This window comes from Pelodiscus sinensis, chromosome 4 (genome assembly GCF_049634645.1).
Source record: "Pelodiscus sinensis isolate JC-2024 chromosome 4, ASM4963464v1, whole genome shotgun sequence".
Taxonomy (NCBI): domain Eukaryota; kingdom Metazoa; phylum Chordata; order Testudines; family Trionychidae; genus Pelodiscus; species Pelodiscus sinensis.
Window position 1 is genome coordinate 130928286 of NC_134714.1, and position 16884 is coordinate 130945169.

The window sequence follows — 16884 nt, forward strand, 5'->3', positions numbered from 1 at the left end:
AGGAGATGGGGGAGGCAATTAATGACTCCTGCTTCCTTCTGTACCAGACCCTCCGGAAACTGCAGCACAGCCCAGGCACCCAGCCAGGTGAGGAGTTAAACCAGGGTGGGTGGGGGGTACTCACGCCCTGGGGTATGGGTGGGTGCCCAGGCAAGAGGAGCTGGAGGGAAGATGGGTCTAGATGGGCCCCTGTGTCTGATAGGGGGTCAGATACCAGCCTAGAGGGGCCGATTGGAGATGGGTGCATTTTTCCCTCCATGTTCTTCTGTCAGTGCCCCTCATTGCAGGGAGGGGATGACACTGCAACAGAGGGGCCATTGGTCTGATCAAGGTGGATGGCGGGGTGCGTGTGGATGGGCCCATGGCTCTGGTCTAGGTCTATCCGAGGGGTTTTCTCAGTCCCTGTGGTGGTGAGTCAGGACACACGTCTTCCCTGTCACCTCAGAGTGCTTCAGACTCAACGCAGACATCGCGCTCCTCATCGACGGCTCGAGCAGCATCCTACCCGGGGACTTTGCAAAGATGAAGACGTTTCTCTCTGAGATCATGAAGAGTTTCCGTAGCACCGACACGCAGGTAACAGGCAGAGGCGAAACCTGCCTATTTACCCTGGCCCTGGCCCAGTGCCCCAGAGCAGCAATGGATTTTACATCCAAAACCAGAAAGAAATTCCCACTGAACCAACTACCCCCAAATGTCTGTCCCAGCCCTTAACTGAGTCTGATTCCAGCTTCTCTAACCCTTCGCCCCTCGGGCTGTTTCTCTCTTTCCCCGGCCTCCCCTTGCAGTTCGCACTCATGCAGTACTCCAATAAATTTAAAGAGCACTTCAACTTCACGGAGTACAGGAGAAATCGTGACCTCAACGTCCTTGTCCAAGGAATTGAGAAGATTCACGGAACAACGCACACGGCCAGCGCCATCCGGAAAGTGGTGTAGGTATCACGCCCTCCCTGTGTGGGCTCCACAGGGAAAGGGCTGACAGGGCCCGCAAGCTAGATAAAGGGTCTCAACGCTCCTGGGCTCTTTCCCCAGCTGTGGGACGGACTGGGGACTAGTAGTACTGAGGGGAGGGAGAGAGCTGGGCATCAGGACCCCTGGGCTCTGTCCCTAACTCTGGGAGGTGGGTGGGCACTAGTAGGTTAGAGCAGAGCCAGGAGCAAGGACTCCAGGGATCTATGGCCAGCCCTGAGCCTCTGTTGCTGTGTGACTTTAAGCAAGTCACAGCCATGCTCTCTGCCTCAGTTTCCCCAATTACAACATGGAGACAATGTCACTGACCTCTCTTATAAAGGACTTTGCTATTGGGAATGCCAAAGCAGTGGATGGGAGCTAGTGGTTATGTATCACTCACCCTGCCATGTGTTCCCCACCTCCACCGCTTTTCCAGGCGGGAGCTGTTCACCTCTGAGAGTGGCGCTCGGGAGGAGGCCACCAAGGTTCTCATTGTGATCACAGATGGGCAGAAAAATGAAGACCCACTTTCTTATTCAGACGTTATTCCGGAGGTGGAGAGAGCTGGGATCATTCGCTATGCCGTCGGGGTGAGCCGCAGCTGGTAGAGAACTAGAGTGTATCTGAGGCCATGTCTAGAGACTGTGTGTGGGGGGAGGGGACAGTTCCCATCTGGTTAGGGAAACAAACTGAGGCTGGGTTGTCACTGGGCCAATGTGCGACTTTATAGAAGAGCGGAAACTCCTGTTGGTCAGGTTGAGAGGCGCTTTCCAGTTTAGACGTCACGTTTTCCACATGCTGACTCCAATGGCCATGAAATGTTGTTTGCCTCTTAGAGACACAGGTTAGGTTTTAGGCTCCAAATCTGGGATCATTTGAGGAAGGGGTTCCTGAAATACAGCCTCCCCCCCTCCCCAGCTAAACAGCAAAGTCACCTGGTTCTTATAAAGTCTTTTTTAAACACACACCATGGGGCTCACACAGCGGCTCTGATCCTTCGCAAACTGGTCTCAGTCAGTTGACATTGATCTCCGTTAAACTGTTGGGTAGAAGAGATTGAGATGGGCAGCAGCAGCAAAGGGAGGTTTACACAACACACATAAGTCCAATTAAGTTACATCGTCCCACAGCCAGGGCAGTAATTAAATCAGGTTTTTACATCCACATCACTCTCCCTTTTAACGCTACCTTGGCGTTTCAAAAGGGCAGCCCTGCACAGCTGAGCCTGGGCTCAGCTGTGTGGGGCTGCCCCTTTGAAGTACCGCATTTCTCCCCCTCTGCTGCATCTATCAGATAAAGGCAGCAAGGGCGGGAATCGACTAGTCGACCAACTATCCGAAAAACGTTTGCTAATCAGATAGTTGACTAGTCCTTAACATCCTTAATCCACGCTACAAGGCATCATCAAAGGCACTAAGCGGGCAGACGCTTCCTGTAGCTGCGTGCTGAGGCTAGCTGAGACACATGCTCAAAGGGACTTCTCTCTACAGCCACATCTCACACACCACCCTCCACTGCCGCCGTGTGCTCTGGTTGCCCTAGTGGACACCCAGCACTGATAACACAGAGCCGGAGCTGCTGCAAAGCAGTGCCAGGCTCACGGGCCTTGTGCTGCGCCTCATGGCGCAGTTCATCCAAAGTGCCCCCACGGCACTTCAGGTGATTAATCCTGCTTGGACCGGACGGCCCTTCACTCAGGCCTTGTCACTCATGATGCATCAAATTCCCCTCCCTACCCCGCACACCGTGAATGCTGCTTCTGGCGCTGGGAGGCCCGGGCCCTGCTGCTGATATAATACATGGAACATGGTGCTGAAATGAGGCTGGCTCTATAACTCCAGGGCCCTTCTCCTCACACCACAGTGAGACTTGTGGTCAGCTACTCCAGTGGGCCCCTCTTCCCCATCCACTGCCACTGGGTAAGACAGTCCTTGGGGCAGTCGGGTTTGTGCCCAGGGCTCTGGGCTGTGACTGACACTGCTGCCCTGGTTTCCCCTGCACCTTCCTCTATTCCATGAAGGTTGGCCAGGACTTCGCCAGCGATGCTGCCCGACAGGAACTCCATGAGATTGCTTCTGAGCGCAGCTACCAGCACGTCTTGCGGGTGGACAATTTTAATGTCTTTGAGTGCATTAAGAACAAGCTGCAGGAGAAGATCTTCTTCAAAGCAGGTACCAGTTCTGGGCGTTGGGGTCACCTTGGCTCTGGGGCCCTAGAGATGGGCCAGGGAGTGGCTGGGACTCCAGAGTGGGGAGTAGTGTGAGCCTGTGACGGGGCGGGTGGGACATACCTGTACGGGAGCAGTGGGAACCCGAGTTTCAGCAACATCCCCAGGACATCAACATAGCCAGAGGCTTATCTGAGTAAGAACAAAGCCAAAGATTCCCCCTCTCCCTCGAGGTGGCTGTATCTAGGCAGAGCCAACCCATGCTGGTCTTTGGGGTCCCCTGCGGAGGCTGACTGAGACCTGTTGCCCCCACATGCACTGTGGCAGCAGTAGCTGGAGCAACCCAGCAGCCTGCTCGACCCGGCCCCAGCACCCACCCCCAGCTTGTTGTGCTCTGCAACACTTCAGCAGTGGGAAGTGGAGCTCCCAGGTCCCAGGCTGCTCCCCCCAGCCCTGCATCGGGCATGCGGGGGCCAGGGTGCTCTTCTTGCCGCCGCTGGGCTGAGCTGGTTTGCAGATGGGCGGTGGAGCGGAGCAGGCTGCGGGGTCACCTCAATCCCGCTGCTGCTGTGAGTGCATGGGGGGGGGGATGACCTCTGCTGCTGCCCCACTCCAGGCCTCCCAGTAACGCCCCAGTCACTTATGGAGGAGACTTTGGGCAAGTGTGGGAGGAGCTGGAAGTGGCAGGGCAGAGGTGGAGCTGGAAAGGGGCAGAGAGGGGGCAGAGCAGAAGTAGGGCAGGGGCAGGGCCTGTGGCAGGGAAGTTGCCCGAGGTCCCATGCCAATGGCACTGAGAGGCGATTGTTCTGATCCCACCCCCCTCGGGATGACCCTTCACCCCGGTTCTCAGAAAGGGATCCTTGTGTAGCCCTGTTTGTGACAACCTGACACCTAATATTCCCTATCATGTCCCCCTCCCCTCACTGCCCCGGGATCCCCCTGCCCCTCAATTCTGGGAAAGGGATCCTTGTGCAGCCCCGTTTGTGACGACGTGACTCCACAATATTCCCCAGGGTCACGTGATGCGGAGCTGTTTGTACAAAAGTGTGATCCGGGAGGGATCATTGTAAAAGTCTTGCTCTGCTAAGACAAACAATCCAATAAGATCGTAATGCGTATTGTGGTATGTGAAGCGGTGGCATTTGGCTGCTTACATGTTGCTGAAACATGAGATGAGGTTCATAACACCCGCAGCAGCTTTCCAGGTACAACAGTAAAAGGTGTTACCCGGATCATTGGGGCAGTGCGCACAAGCACCTGGGTTACCCCAGGAACTGGGTACAATAGAAACCTCTCCGAGATAGCACAACACAAGGGGAACTGTCTGACCCAAGTCCCAGCAAAACACTTTTTGTAGTTGTTAAACCAATTTCTTGGTTACAGTATAAGCCAGTTTGTGCAATTCATATTTGGGAGGCACAAAGAGCAGTGCGAGCCTCTCTCCACATTGAGGGAGAGGGTGAAATTTTATGAGCTTGTGCAGTGCAGGCCTTTCTATATAGGGCAAGACAGTATGATTTTGGGTTTATCACCAAAAAGGGTGTGTGCGTGAGTGCTAGGTGAGTCCTGTCACACAGAGATGACTTCAGTCTGTGTGTGCAGCTGGGTGTGTCGTACTTAGCAAGAGGCCCAAGAGTTGAATTCGGCAAAATAGGAAAAGGGAATCCAGACAGGTGGATCAGGAGAGGTTCAGTGAAACTCCAGTACATTAGGCGGTATCCTGAATGGATAAATCCATCCCATGAACTCTTGTACAGCTGTTTCCCATCTCACCTCCCCATGTCTCTCTTTTCCTTTGAGGTTATTCATTTGAGGTCATCACAGCCAATGGGAAGAGCAGCTATGTGGTTGGGATCTCTCTCTGCCACTGCATCGGCAAAGTCATCCTGTTCAGCCAAGGTGCCAAGGATGAGGGATGGGTAGCCCAATCGGAGCTGCTGGGAGAGCAGGTAATATGGAATATGGGTGTGTATGTGGGTGTGAGTGGGGGGGAGGGGGGTTGACGAAAGCGTGTACATTTTAACATTGTGTAATGTTCATGTTTGGCTTCACCTTCACCAACAATTCAGTGGGAGAGCCTCAGGCAGGGGGATAAATTTGTCTGGTTTAGGGAACTGTATCACAACTGACATTCAGCATCTCTCCAATATCCCACTGCTGTTACCTTTGCTTAGCTCTGATCTACACTAGGATTCCGAAATAATCCCACAACTTCACATTTATAAGTGGCGCGTCCATACCCCCAAACTCCTTATTTTGAAGTAACAGGCCATTGAATTCAAATTCTGTGCTCCTGTTTTTCAGAAGGAGTAACACTAATTCCAAAATAGTAATTTCAAAATAATATTAGTGTGGATGCTCCGGTACCACTAATTTAAACTTATTGGCCTCTGGGAGGCCTCCCGCAGCTCCCCAGAGTGCTTCCTGGGGCTGTAAGTCCAAGGCAGCACATCCACATTAAGAGACCCTACCTTAGATTAATTTCGGTCCTTCCCCATAGTGAGGACATGCTAGTTTGAATTTGTTAAAATGCAAGTACTTAAGTTAAATTTAGTAATGTCAAAATAGTTCCCTAGTGTAGACATGGCCTGATAGTCTACACAGAGGACCAGACCCACCAAAGGACTTAGGCACTGAGACAAACGCAGGGAGGCAGTTGCCTGTGCCAGTGACGGATGTATGGGGGATGAGAGGCACTCTTCCACCTAGCCCACAGGTGCCTCATCCAGTAGGCATGCTCAGAGCTGCCAAGATCTTCCCAACCCAACTGATGGAGACAAGAGAGAATTTCCCGCTATAGCCTCCCTCTTTAGAGTCCTCATCTAGGACTTGGGTGACCCCTGTTTGAATCCCTGATTTGGGAGAAGGCTTTCACCAGGGATCATCCCTTTCTCAGGGAGTGCTCTGGCCACTGGCCATAGTGCGGTTGTCATTTGCACATGTTCTGTGGCCCAACGGAGACTGAATTAGTCAATTAAAGTGGAACAACTGTAACAGGGGAATTTGAAGGAGTCCACGTGAGAATATTTCACAGCTCAGGGGTCAGGGCTCTGATATGGGAAATACCAGACCTCTGGTCAACCCCTTCCCTTCTGGCCAAGTGTACCAGAGGTGGAGGAGTTCTTGTCTTATCCCAGTTTGTGGACTATGCTGGTCAAGATGTGGGGGGAAATGGGCAAGAGGCAACTATATGCTGAGAATAAGACAGTGAGCCACCTGCCTTGCCTTTGAGACAGGAACAAAGAAGCTTCCACTGCAAAAACTTAGGCACCATGTTATTTTAGGGACCTACCGGGGTCAGTGGCAGCCATGCAGGGGTTTTGTGGATCACAGTGGAAGCTACGTTTGGGGGTTAAGCACAAAAGTACCTTTGTGGATCTGGGCTAGAGAGATTTGGGCAAGGAAAATAACATTACTGGTGATAGTAACAGTGTCTGGAAAAGATCACACAACAGTAACAAAGTGAATTTCTCGAAGCTCTAGCTGCCTGTACATGCCACCTAAACAAAACTTATTCTCTGACTGAACCACTATTATAAAGTGGAGTGGTGCTAGACTGAGCTATAAAGGAATTGCACCACAGTTCGCATTCAGCATCTCAGCCCCTCCAAGATCTCACTACCTATACATTCAAGAACACTTACAGCGATGGTGCCACCTGCTGTGCTGAGGGAGGTTGAGGCTAATGATAGAATGGACACTAAGACTGAATCCTTCTCTCCTTAAGGCCAGAAGGGTATCAGTGGGAGGAGGGGACTAAATTGAGGGGGTGACTTCTTTGCCTCTCCAGAGCTGCTCCAAGTTCGGGAGCACACTGTGCGCTGTGGACCTGAACAGGGATGGGAACACAGACCTGGTTCTGATCGGAGCCCCCATGTACCACACACCTCTGACTGGAGGACTGGTCTACGTCTGTCTGATTGACTGGCTGGTAAGAAAGAGGACGGTGCAATGGGGAAGATGGAGGTGATGGGTTTCTAGTTTGATTGGAATGCTGTGGGGCGGTGATGTCAACAGCATGGGGGGGGCAGGGAAACAGTAGGGGGTGCTCCCCCCCATTCAATACTAGCTCCAATGCTCCAGAGCAGCCCTAGGGGGCGCTGTGCTACTGGGACCAGGGACAGGAGCCAGGCAGTGGGCATCTCTGATGACAGCAAATGCTGATCCTTTCCCCTTGTGTCTCTTTGGATGGGCCTGCAGGGGGCGACGCTGATTTTCAGCACAACTCTGCAGGGGCAGATGGGGCAGGTGTCTGGGCACTTTGGGGCCAGCATGTCTGAAATCGGGGACATCAGCGGGGACGGACAGACGGACGTGGCCATCGGGGCCCCCATGGAGAACGAGAACTGCGGGGCCGTGTACATCTTCCATGGGAAAAAGGGAGGCCTTAACCCTCAGTACAGTCAGGTGAGCCCAGCTCCTGCAAGGAGGGGTCAGCACACAGCCCTGAAGTGGCATCATGGGGCCCCATAGACTCCTCGTGCCTATGAAACCCTAGCTGCCTCTTTCCCATCCCCCAACCTCTGCTGCCCCCTAGTGCCCATTATACAGGACACTCGCTCTGTCCCTATCCCTTTCCCTCTGGTGTCCACTGTACAGAGCAACCATCCCTCCCACACGCCTTACTGCTCTCTCTGCCCCACAGCGCATCGAGGGGGCGCAGTTCCCCAGCAGGCTGCACTACTTTGGCCAGGCCGTCAGTGGTGGGGGAGACCTGACGGGGGATGGGCTGCCGGACATCGCAGTGGGAGCACAAGGCCAGGTCCTGCTGCTGAGGTGAGTCCCTCTGTGTCCTGGCCCTGCCCCACTGGGCCATCTCAAGCCTTGTCTACCTCACAGAGTTTTTGATAGACGTTATGTTGATGATCAACATGTGCTGAACTTTCATCACTATTGCATGTTCACACTACGCTCCTTGTGTCCTCAGAGCACAGTCACACGTGGTGCATTGACAGTGCAAACAGTGTCCTGTGGATACCCAGGAGCAGCATGAGGTGGGCTGCAGCAGCTGGCGCCCCAGGTGGAATGCGCAATCGGCGCCCCCGCCTGCACGGCCGTCAATGGGGTGACATCATCATCGGGCACCCCTTGCGCCCCGTGACATCATCTTTGGGCGCCGTTGAAGGTGGCACCCTAGGTGATGGCCGAGTTGGCCTATCGCCACGGGCCACTTCTGTGGGTACCTATCGCACTACTCACCCATTCTGCAGCTAGGATTGCGGGAAAGTGCAGTGGATGGCGATGCCTTATGGGTGTGAGCTCAACATCCCATGATGCAGTCCTTTCCATTCTGACATTCTATGGGCTCCCAACTATATCCTGTGGCATGTTTCAATGGTTCCTGTTCACTGCGGCCTACCACCTCTGTCCTAAAGGATGGATCCCGCACTGCTCTGTCCTCTTCTGAACACATCAGGAATGGTGAGGCAGGATATTATGAACTTCCAATCTGAACAGGGATCAGAATTGCCTGACCTGCTGTGTGCAAGGGAAAGAAACAACCCCAGGTTGCTTTTAATATTCACGGACCAGTGGACTGTCACTTTTAGGGTTGGGAAACCAGAACTGATTGGTGGGATCCCACCACTGATTGAGGGCTGCCCTCTTGGTAGAGAAGCCAGTGACGATTGCAGTGTGGAAGCTGGTAACTCTGAACTTCTACTATTTGGTTGTGAATCAGTTTGAAGTCATGAAGTCAATGGTGGGGGCTGAGTTACTGCAAGTGCGCATGGCCATGAATAGAGTCCTGCTACAAAGGACTGTGTGACTGTGATGGGTAGGAGGAGTGCTGGCCTTTTCTGGACATCCCAGCATTCAGTAATCAAAGGGTTAAACCTAGGTAGCTAGAAGGTGCTGGCAGGAGCCAGGAGAACTAATGAAAAATGTGTGACATTTGAATAGAAAGGGACCTGCCTGCTGTTTTTCTTTGTGTGAGTTTTCAGCCAGCAGTTGAAGGAACAAGGTAAATTGAACTAGGCAGGACCTAGCATGCTACAAAGAAAACTGGGCATAGGAATGGACTGAACCTTGAAGCACAGATATGTGAGTAGATAGGGAATGTCTGTTTAGATGTGATCAGATTATTCTTCCTAAAGTGGTGTTCCTGTGAGTGCTCCACTTAGGTCTTAGTGCATCCTCATGCCACTGATCAGAGATTTTTGCCTAGCAGTGCCTCCCATCTTATGCTGTTTTTGTTTGCTAAGTGCATGCGTGGTGCAAGCCTCCCTCTGTTCCTTTTCTACTGTGCTCAGCTGAAGACGGAGTCGCAGTAGTTCTCTCCTTTCTGACAGAAAAGAGTAAAATAGTCTAGTTAGTTGTTCGTAGTTTGTCAGTTTATACTTAGTTTTACCTACTTCTCTATTTTAGGGAAAATACCCTGCTTTCCTGGGTTTTCCTTTTTTATTTTTGCCTTCGTACTTTGTTTTTTTCCTCATGTTTGAACGTTCTCATTTGTTCAACATGCTAGGCTTCCCTGCTTTTAAGAAATGTGAGTCATGTCAGGACTCAATGCCGGGGGCTGACGGACACGCCTGTTATATAAAATGCTTAGGAGAAAGCCACGCAGCACAAAAGTGCCTGTACTGTCAAAACATTATGGTAAGAGTGAGGAAAGATCACAAAATGAATTTGAAGAATCTTCTCTGGGAGAAATCCCTCCAACCACCATGGGATAAATTCCCGAAGAAACGGGCACACTCAGCACTCCACCAAAGGGCTAGCTCATCGCCCCACAGAGGTACTTTGGTGCCACGTGGTTCCCTGGTATGATCACTGCCTGCCACGTTCTGGGCTACTCATTTCCTGGTCCCATCAACTATGCGGAGAAATGTAAAATGACGTCAGCAAAGAGAGCTGAGTCGGAACTGAAACCGTGCACTGCTCCCTCAGCTCCTGCTGATGCAATCAAATGTCCGGCACTGACAAAGCCAGACATGCCACTGCTTGCACCCAACGACAACCTGGCACCGATTGAACGAGGCAGCTCCTGCTAGCCAGAGTTAAAGCGCACTCCCACACTGGAGCATAAAAAAGCAGTAAGCAAAACATGGCACAAAAAGACTCGCAACCAGCTGCTCCACCTCCACCAGTGCAGAGAGTAGCTTCACCATGCTCTCCAACAGTACCTCACTCTAGCCTGCATGGGCAAACAGCAGAAAAACTTTCTTACTCTCCCACACTAGAATCACCACAAATTACACATGGCATTTCTCTGCAATCACAGCCTCCCACAAACCAGTCAATGATCTCTTACTCTTTGCACACCCCATGATGAAAAAGGCTTGTGGAAAACACGTCCAAATTTATGTCCGCCTATACCTCCTTGGAACCTAAACCTCGTATTTGACACACCCACTAGGCTGTCCTTTGAACCACTAGCCACCAGTGTTGTCTTCAAGTCGTCATTGTCAAGTCCAAGTCGAGTCTCAAGTCACTACAGTTCAAGTCTCAAGTCGAGTCTCGAGTCCCTAAAATCACTTTCGAGTCAAGTCCCAAGTCGAGTCTCAAGTCTTAATTTAAAAAATGTCAAGTCACTTTTGTACAAGCCATCAATATCGGCATTTTCGGACAATTTTTTTACCAAGTCGATTTAACAAAATTAGCAAGTCTCAAATTGAGTCTCAAGTCACAAACAATGAACCCGAGTCGAGTCTCAAGTTGAGTCACCAAGGCGATTTAAGTTGGACTCGAGTTCAAGTCGTGGGACTTGAGTCAACAACTCTGCTAGCCACTACCCCACCGCAATACCTATCCATGAAAGTGGCTTTCCTAGTGGCAATAACATCTGAGAGACAAGTGGGCGAAATTGCAGCCTTCATGGCTCACCCGCCATACACTACCTTTACTAAAAATGGGGTCATTCTCAGACCTCATCTGGATTTCTCCCTAAAGTTACATTGGACTTCCACCTGAAAGAACCCATATACTTACCCATGTACTTTCCTAAACCTCACACCTCTCTGAGAGATTCCATCTTGCACACTCTAGATGTCAGATGATCCCTCGCTTTTTAATTAGAGAGGACCAAGGAGCCCAGGAATCAGACAAACTCTTCATCTTTGTCCAGTCCCCACAAGGGAACAGCTGTCTCTGCACGACGGATTTCCAAATGGATTGCACGTCCTATATAGTTTGCACTACAGGGAGCACCTGGGTGATGGTTTTGTTCTCTCCATGGCAGGTCACGGCCAGTGCTCAGAGTTGAGGTGTCCATCAGCTTCCAGCCCCCCACAATCCCCCTCTCAGCCTTTGAGTGCCAGGGACAGGAGCAGCTGGACACAGAGGCCAGCAGGGCAGAGGTCTGCTTCACCATCACAAAAAGTACCATGGACAGCCTAGGTGAGACCAAAACCACCCTCGTTCCCCTTCCCTCTAAGCCAGGTAATCCCCTGCCCTGGGGCTGGATTGGAACCAGCACCCTCTGGGGGGGAGGGAAGGCCTGTCTCCCATGTCCTCTTGAGGGTCCCCCTCTAAGGCTGTGTCTACACTACAAAGAAACATCTGAAAAAGATATGCAACCTTTTCCACTTTTCTTTCAGAAGAGGCTGTTCCAAAATTTGGCGAATCTACATGGTGCCAAATTTCAGAAAAACCTGTTCTTTTGGCACATCCCTTCTTCCTTGTACAACTAGGTTTACATGGATGGCAAAAGAATATGTCTGTGTTTCTGAAATTTTTTTCTGAAAAGCGGACGCGTTCCTTGGACACAGCGTAACTTTTCTGGTATCCCAGAAAAGAGCTGCAGTATAAATGTAGCCTGAGTCTCTCTCTGTCCCTCATTTCCCCTCTCCCATAGGTGACAGGATCTCCAGCACCATCCAGTACAGCCTGGCCCTGGACCCGGGGCGGAGGAAGATCCGAGCTGCCTTCGGCTCCACTGGCCCCGTCCTGAGCAGGGAGCTGATGCTCAGCATTGAGAAGAAATGTGAGATGCACCAGATAATGTTACCTGTGAGTGGTGCGGGGAGGGGGTCCTGGCTTCTTCCCCTCCTGCTTGTCTGCCCCTCCAGCCCTGCTCCTTGCTCCAAATCATCCAGAGAACAAATCTCTCTCCAGATCCTACCCAGCCTCCGTTTCCCTTCTGGGGCCCGACATGTCTCTGTCTTTCCAGTTCTGCCCTGAGGACACCCTGACCCCCATCACCTTGCACCTCAACTACACCCTCACAGGGGAACCCATTGTTGCCGCTGGCGGTCTCAGACCCATCCTGAGTGAGGACTCTGCGCTGGTGTCTACAGGCTCGGTAAGGTGCCAGAGCCCAGCCCCAGGGTGGGTCTGTGGCAGGAATCGATCCAGTGACCTTGGAGTTCAAAATCAAGAGACTGCAAAGTTCAGAGCCAGCAGCAGGCTCCGGAACCCTGTACAGAGTGCAGACCCCAGGGCGCGACAGAGACCGATGCTAAGTTTGCCTTGGTTATGGACCCATTTCCCTGAACCGGAACATTCCAACTTCTCCTCAGAGCTCCCAAAATTTCAGTCCAAAAACCAAAATGTTTTGCTGAAGTTTTTAAAAAAATGTATTTTGGCCAGGGGCCACTAGAGGGGATGGCTCCATGCCCTGTTCCCCAGCCCTTCTGCAACCAAGAGCATCCCTAGAAGAGAGATTCTGCCGCTGGCCAGAGCAGGGAGGTGGAAGGCAAGGGACCTGTGTCTGTCTGTTTGTGTGTCTGTGTGGCGGAGGGGTGGGAGGCTGAAGATGAGTTTGGCTGTGCAGGGGACTGGAAGCTTCTGGGGTAACTGGAGTGTCCCTGTGTCCCTGCAGTGTCACTCAAGCAGGGGTGTCTGCAACTCCCTCCCCGCCCACCTGACCCCTGCCCTCCTGGGTCTCTCCTCAGCTCCCATTTCAGAAGGATTGTGGCACTGATGACCACTGTGATGACCAGCTAGAAATCTCCTTCAGTTTCTCCGGGTAAGTCGCTGAGTGGGGTGAGAATTCAGTAAGGTGTCAGATGAAGATCCAAGGTGCCATGTCAAGCTGGACGGGTCTCCCCAGTAGCACCTGCTATGAGGAACCCATCCAGCGTGGTCACTCCTCAGAACTTCAACATGCAGTGGGAGATTGTGTCAGATTTCCAGAGCTGATGGATCCTGGGTGGGAGGCGCTGCTGTGGGGATGATGGTGTTCCCTGGGTCAACCCTGTAATGGGAAGCTCACAGCAGCGGGTTCTCCAGCTGAGAACTGTTATGGGAACATAACAGATCAGTCAGGGCACTGCCCTGCAGAAGCTCACCCCTTTCTTTCCCACTTAGCTTGAGTGCCTTGGTGGTGGGTGTCACCCCTGAACTCAACATCACCGTCTCCATCCAGAACCACGGGGAGAATTCCTACAACACCACAGTGCAGTTCTTCTACCCGGCCGCGCTGTCCTACCGCCGGGTCCTGCTGCTCCAGGTACCACACCCTCTCTAAACACCAGACATGGGTGGCATGGGACATGGGATGGGTGTGAGTGATCAGCTGCTCCAGGTACTCCAATACACACCTGGCATAAAGGATAGGCTCTAGTGGGGGTGAGGTGTGTGGAGAATCTCCACGGGGCGCTGTGCTGTGGGAGCAGGCAGGGGCCCAGCAAGGGGTGCTGTGCTGTGGGAGCAGGCAGGGGCCCAGCAGGGGGTGCTGTGCTATGGGAGCAGGCAGGGGACTCAGCAGGGGGTGCTGTGCTGCAGGGAGCAGGAGGGGGCTCAGCAGGGGGTGCTGTGCTGCAGGGAGCAGGAGGGGGCTCAGCAGGGGGCGCTGTGTTGCAGGGAGCAGGAGGGGGCTCAGCAGGGGGCGCTGTGTTGCAGGGAGCAGGAGGGGGCTCAGCAGGGGGTGCTGTGCTGCAGGGAGCAGGAGGGGGCTCAGCAGGGGGCGCTGTGTTGCAGGGAGCAGGAGGGGGCTCAGCAGGGGGCGCTGTGCTGCAGGGAGCAGTTGGGGGCTCAGCAGGGGGTGCTGTGCTGCAGGGAGCAGGAGGGGGCTCAGCAGGGGGCGCTGTGCTGCAGGGAGCAGTTGGGGGCTCAGCAGGGGGCGCTGTGCTGCAGGGAGCAGGCAGGGGGCCCAGCAGGGGGCGCTGTGCTGTGGGAGCAGGCAGGGGACTCAGCAGGGGGCGCTGTGCTGTGGGAGCAGGCAGGGGCCCAGCAGGGGGCGCTGTGCTGCAGGGAGCAGGCAGGGGCCCAGCAGGGGGGGCGCTGTGTTGCAGGGAGCAGGAGGGGGCTCAGCAGGGGGCGCTGTGCTGCAGGGAGCAGGCAGGGGACTCAGCAGGGGGCGCTGTGCTGCAGGGAGCAGGCAGGGGGCCCAGCAGGGGTCGCTCTGGGCCCCGTCTCTCACTGGCTGGTCCCTGTGCTCAGTCTAACAGGAGGACCATGGCCATTAAGTGCAGCTCGGCCGTGAGCTCGGAGGAGCAGACTCAGAGGAACAGCACCTGCCACATCAACCCCCCCATCTTCTGGAGCGGAGCCGAGGTAGGGACGGGCCCTGGCCTGGGACCCCCAGTGTGATCCCAGCTGAGATCAGAGCGGGGCAGGTCACTGGGGCAGCCCAGCCCGTGGTGAGGGATGTGCTGGGGCCAGCGCCAGGGGAGCCCGGCGAGTCAGTGCGAACAGAGAGCTGAGCTCACTCCGGGTCAGGCCGTGCCAGGACTGGGAACCAGGGGCCAGACGGAGGAGCTGGGAATGAGGCCCCACTGGAGAAGTGAGGGGAGGGGCCGTTCCCTTCCCCATTGGGGTCCTTAAAAGGATGGTTAATGTTACGTTGTCATAGCACAAAGCCAGCTGGGGTCTCAGGTTTGATGCCCTGCCATGGTAGCAGCTTTGCCTCTCTGGGCCCATTTCTCCATCTCGGTTCATACCACAGCCCCTCCCCCAAACCTCTGTGCCAGCCCCTCCCCCGCAGTCTCTGGCAGTTCCCCAGGCCCCGAGCCCAGCGACTCTCTGACCCCCTGTGTGTTTCCCAGGCCGTCTTCATCGCCACCTTCGACGTCTCCTCTGAGGCCGACCTGGGGGACAGGCTGCAGATCACGGCCAGCGCCAGCAGGTGAGGGGCTGTGCAGGGCCAGGGAAAGGGGGTGGGGGCAGTGGGGGGGCAGTGCATAGAGTAGGGCAGGGCAGAGGCCTGTGGTGCACCCTCCCTGCACAGTTATCTGGCTGCATCTCCTCTCGTCTCTCCTTTGCCTTCCCCTCCCCCCAGTGACAACGGCGGCCCCGTCACCGAGCGCATGGGTCACCGGGCGGAGCTGCCGGTCAAGTACGGCATCTTCATCATCCTCACTGGGTAGGTCTGTGCAGAGACATTGGGAGAGAGCCCCCTGCTGGGCCCCTTCCTGTTCCCTGCAGCACAGCGCCCCCTGCTGGACATGACACCCACTGCCACCCTCCAGCTCCACCCATCACACTCTCATCTCCCTCGTTCCTCCCCCAGCCTCGAGGAGTCGACCAAGTACGTCAACTTCTCCGCCAAGGCGGCAGAGACAAGCGCGCCAGTGACACATCGATACGAGGTGAGGCTGGTCGCACAGCGTGTGAGGGGGAGATGGAGCAAAAGAGGCTCAGAGGAGGGGGCAGGAGTGGACCTGCCTGAGCTGGATCTAGTGAGTTAGACCATGGGGGATGGGGGGATGGGCAGGGAGCCAGAACTCCTGGCTTCTCTCCCCAGCTTTGGGAGGGCAGCGGGGTGTGGGGTGTAGAGCTGGGGTCTGGGGGTCAGAGCTGCCGGGTTCTCTCCCTGCAGTTCCTATGGGGAGTCTGTTTCTTCCAGGTGAAGAACCTGCGGCAGCGAAGCGTCCCCCTGTCGGTCACGTTCCAGTTCCCCGTGGAGCTGAGCGGGGTCCATGTGTGGGATGCCTCTGAGGTCGTCCCCTCCAAGGTACCTGCCTCTCCCTGGGCTTGTGTGTGTGAGATGGGCCCTGTGACACCTGCTGTGCCCCACAGCACCCCTTGCTGGGACAGGCTGCCTGACCAGGGGAGCGGATAGGAGACCTTACGTTCCCCAGGGATCTTCTTAGAATTTATGGGGCCCTACAAAGTACTATTACACTGGAAGCCTGGAAAGGGAGAAGGGGGGAATGATGATATTGTCGAGATAATGTTCAGCAGCACACTAGTGAATGTTGTTAACACAGTGTAAATGAAGGCCCTGTGGAAGAACACAGTCTAACTGGAACCTGACCCGCTGTCCCTGGGGTTGGCAAATGCCTGTGAAATGGCTTCAACACCTGGCAAATGGCTCTTTCACAGGGTCAGTGTCTGCTCATGGCCCTGCCCTTCTTTCTTACTTTCCAGCCAGCTCAATCCTCTCCCGAGGAAGCAGAGCCTCAGCTCAGGGACAGGAATAATAGCTGGGGGGACATTAAAACCTAGGGGATGCCCCACATTTTCAGGTGTCCTATGCAGTGGTGTATTGTGTGTATGGGTAAGGGTGGCTCTGATGTTGCCATCTCCCAAACAGCAGTTACCTGCTCTGGGCCTCAATTGGAACCAGCAGCCCAAGAGTGAAAAGGTCCCATGTTGCATTTCTCCTCCCATTAACACTGGGTCTCCCTCCCTCCTTCCTCCGCCTCTCCTCTCTCGCCCCCAGCCCCAGCTGGCTCAGTGCACCAGTGAGGCAGGAACACCGGGTTCAAACGACGTTGTGAAGCAGATGAGCGAGCGTCCCCTGCTGGTGAGTACAGGCCAGTGTGGTACCAGCAGCTCCTTTCCCTTGAACAAACACAGACCCTGATTTGAGGGCTGGCTTAGGGAAAGCCCTCCTGCTACAGATGGACCCAGACCCAGACCCCGATGGCCATGCCAAGT

General features: G+C 54.3%; 1 pseudogene; it reads left to right on the plus strand.

Moving 5' to 3' along the window:
* Positions 1 to 16884, plus strand: part of LOC106732928 (integrin alpha-D-like) — a 32375-nt pseudogene that overhangs the window by 12079 nt on the left and 3412 nt on the right.